The sequence below is a fragment of the Castor canadensis genome, chromosome 18, assembly GCF_047511655.1.
Source record: "Castor canadensis chromosome 18, mCasCan1.hap1v2, whole genome shotgun sequence".
Taxonomy (NCBI): domain Eukaryota; kingdom Metazoa; phylum Chordata; class Mammalia; order Rodentia; family Castoridae; genus Castor; species Castor canadensis.
Window position 1 is genome coordinate 7457267 of NC_133403.1, and position 4377 is coordinate 7461643.

The following is a 4377-nucleotide window of genomic DNA, read 5'->3' on the forward strand; positions in this document are numbered from 1 at the left end:
TTTTTAGCAGAGGAAGATCAACTTTTATTAAAACTGCTTGCATACAAAATATAATGCACTATAACCAAACAAATGTCAACATAAAATCCAATCTGTTGTCGTTATTATGTACAGAGAATATTGCCCAAGAGCAGTTACATTACAAGGTCATTCTACCTTGGTTAATTATCTACAGTATTTTAAACCAAACAGTTTACAGATGATGTGTGCAAGGTACTAATTTCTGTTTTCAAATGCTATACATTACCAGACTAAATAGCTAGAAATCAACCTTAATGTTTGGCAATACCTTTTAAAAGACTTTAATATTTGCGAAATCATGTGCAGTTTGTTGCCATTTTATATGCTTATTTGTATGCAAGGAAAAGTAACTGTAAACAGAAAATTCAAAGAAACAAACTCACAAAATACATCAGAAGCAGAACCTCAGTTTGTATTGCTCTGTACAGATTCAGTGGTACCCCTACTTGGGAGTTATTTTTTTTTTAAGAAAAATATAACATCTTAGGAGTGAAGGTCCTTCACATATTTTTCCTCAATAAATTTCATTCATTAAAAAAAGAAAGACTTAGAACCAAAACCAAAACCCAACACATCGAAACAAAAAAGGAAAAACAGTATTGTTAACCAATACTAGTATGCTTTTCAATTCTGCTTATACATTAGACTTTATATTTCAAAGTTTACAAAACATTTAACCTGCTTCCAATGTTTCTTAGACAAAGTACCTGTACTTCACAGGGTAATTACATGTACATGAAAACAACTTTCCTATCTCCTCAAAGTAAGGTTGAACTTAAAATATGAAAAACATCACAAAATCTGAGGAGGACAAAATTTAAAAAACGGTTCTCAGTTAAAATTAGTCATCAGGCCAAAGAGCAGGCACATCCTACTAACATTCAACTGGGAAGATTTGTTCCTAGCTGAAGACATTTTAGCCTCTCTCTCAGATGAAAAGATAGTTATTTCTTCTGTCTGTACAGAAAAATTACACATCCCTTTCAGTAACATTGTCAAATTTCAGTGCAACAAAAGAAAAACAGAAAACAAGTCTTATTCTTTATACTGCCTAACCTGATGTTTATGTAAGGAAAACAATATGAAAAGCATGCATTCTTCTATAAAGTACTAATGTTCAACAGGGTTTGCTACATCTTTAACATTTAGTGTTTCTCTGACTTATCGTCCCTGAACTCTGCATCCAAATTTCCTACCTGCAAATATATAAAAAAAGGCACAGATCATACAACATTTTTTTGTTAATGAAAATGACAAATGTCACATTACACACATTTCAAGGTCCACTAAAATACTGGAGAAGTGGACCAAAACATAAACTGACACAGGACATGAAATGACACACCGTTTCATGAAGACTCCTATATGAGATTGAAAAGAGAAGTCTGCTGTGATTACCATAAATGATACTTATTCAGAAAAAACTGAAATGTACTAGTGAGTTATCACCCAATGCAGGAAAATGGTCCAAATTAATAAAGAATATCACTGCTCAGTAATTTATAAAACAAAAACCTGCCCTGAAGTGCTAAGAACACTTAAAAACAATGTTTCAAATTTCAAGATCGTTTTGTTTAAGTCTGAAAATTTGTTGCTTATGGCCAATAACAAAAAAAATTCTTAGCAGAATTTGTGTTCATTTCATGCCCTGTGCCATCTTGCCTACTATTTGTCTTTGGCCTAACAAAGTTTTCTAATATGGAATAACAATTACAGAAATGGTATAGGAAATACAACTTCGGAATTATGCAGTTTAGGGTACTCCGTTCACGAGTGGTTGTTCACCATCCATGCTGTCTGGCTTTTCTTTCTTCTGGTTTCGGTCTTTACCCGTGCTCAGCCGATTACCTTCACTGGAAGCATTCTGTAATGTTTTAGTATGGACACTCCTTTCATTATTGCAGTCAACTCTGAAGTGACCCGTCAGTTGTTCTTCCTTTAGCCTCTCTTGGATTACGTGGACGATTGTCTGTTCGGGAGTGATCGTCATTTCCTTTGAAGCCTCCTCCTCGTCCTCTTCCTCTGTCTCCTCTGCGCAGGAAGCTCTCTCTCTCTTCCTCTATTGGAGCTAATGACCAATCACTGAGTTCATCTCTGTGGTCAGATTCTGTTTCAGAAGCATTTGATGCTTCAGAATTAGTTCCTGAAGTATATCCAGGACCGCATCTGCCGTGCCCCCTATTTCTGTAAGGTCTACTACCTCCACCCATTCCTTGACCATCATCAGTCACATAGCCTTTTTCCTTACCTGTATGATTTGCTGGTGGTCTAGAACTAGCTCCAATCTGTTGCAACTGCTCATCAATTTGTAATCTCTCCAGACGCAACTGGTCTACTTCCTTTAAGTAGTTCAGGTGATAATCCAAAAGAACAGTGGCATTAGCAATGCTGTCTTTTGTTCCCACAAAAACAAATGGTACCATACCCCTCTGGACTTTTGTACTGTTAGGTTCAGAAAAATGGGCACTGTTTTCCTTTATATCTATATGCTTTTTTTCTTCAGAGGAATTAGATCCAACTCTTGAATTACTGGCAGGCAGGGAATTTGGTGTCATAATTTCCTCTTTTTGTGGGACACTTTTTTCATTTTCGGCCTCGATCCTCACCCTCACAACTCCTGACTTGTCTACAATCTCCTGAATTAGTTTTGCATTTTTTCCTATTACTTTACCTACTATGTTCCTTGGAACTTGTATGACATCTCCAGCAAACTCAAGAAAGCTTCTACCCTTCTTCACTGCATCCTGATCCTCTCCATAAATATGAAATGTGCAGGTATCTTCATCTAGAACAATAGCAGTGACCCCACGTACTTTTCTAGCTTGCTGAATATTAGCACCATGAGAACCAATAGCTAGACCCATCAGATCTTCTCGTACGATAAACTGTTCATGAAACCTCGAGGCAAACTGCCTTGAACTCTCCAGTTGCTTACTGGTTTCTTCATTTCTCAGCATCAGAGACAATTTAGTTTGCAGACTCCGAAAGTGCATGTCAATCAACATATGTGCTCTCTTTGAAGTGACTTCATTGATGGACAAAATGACAAGCTGATAATTTTCTGGATCATAAGTCACAGAAAAGGCACCAACTGCCTTTTTAAAGTCCTTATGTGCTGATTCTTTGGCACACATTTGTCTTAAGTCTTCTGGCACCTCCAATTTGATCTTATGGAAAGTATCTTTTGTTGCAGGTTTGTTGGGATTAACTGATCGTAGTCACTCAATTGTGACAATTTCATTGTATGTAGCATCACATGCTGCATATTCTGTTACATAAAGCTCACCCTTTATCATCCTCACTTTAGCTAACCACCAACAACGGCTCTTTTTCATTTGCTCTGGAATAAACCTCAACTTCATCACTTTCATTGATATCTTTATCATAACCTACAGGTGGTGGGAATATCACATCATGGAATGGAATCTGCCTTTCTGGCTGCCAGTTATTTTCAAATGCAACTGTTATTGAATCTTCATGAACATCCTTTACAAATGCCTTGTAGAAAGCGCCATTGGAGCCCCACACTTCCACCACCAGCTCTTTCATCTTCTCCTCAACCCTGCTGGAGCTGGGAGCCCGCCCCCGAAAGGTGGGCTGTGGGTGCTCTAGGCTGAGCTGCCGCCCGCGCTAGCAGAGAGTAGAGAGAGTGGACTCTAACTTTAGAAGAAATGGTTGCAGATTTTCCCCATTTAGTAAATTAATGGATATAGGCTTGTCATATATATCCTTTATTATGTTGCAGTACATTCCTTCTATTCCTACTTTCATCAGAACTTTTAACATGAAAACATGCTGAATTTTGTCAAAGGCTTTTCCTTCATCTATTGAGATGATCATGTGGGTTTTTCTTTGCTTCTGTTAATATGTTATATTACATTTAGTAATTTGCATATGTTGAACCATCCCTGAATCCATGGGATGAAATTGACTTGATCATGGTGTATGATCTTTTTCTTGGTGTTAATTAGGTTTGCCAGCAGTTAATTGAGAAATTTTGCATCTAATTTCATTAAAGAAATTGATCTATAATTTTCTTTTGTTGTTATTTGTCTTTGTCCTGTTTTGGAATAAGTGTAATACTGGCTTCGCAGGATGATTTCAGCAGTGTTCCTTCCCTTTCTTTTACATGGAAAAGACTGAGGAATGTTGGTTTCAGTTCTTTAAAGGTCTGGTAGAGTGCAGCAGTGAATCTGTCATGTCCTGGACTTCTCCTTTTTGGGAAATGCTAATGCTGCGTCAATTACATTACTTGTTATAGATATAGTTAGGGAATTTATATCCTCTTGGTATAAAATATGATCTATTTTGGAAAAAGTTCCATGGACTGGTGAGAAGAATGTATATTGTGCTGTT

The 4377-nt window shown here is 37.0% G+C and overlaps 1 pseudogene; it reads right to left on the bottom strand.

The window, feature by feature from the left end:
• Nucleotides 1-1518: 1518 nt before the first annotated feature.
• Nucleotides 1519-3570, bottom strand: LOC141418825 (fragile X messenger ribonucleoprotein 1 pseudogene; annotated as a pseudogene).
• Nucleotides 3571-4377: the final 807 nt, after the last annotated feature.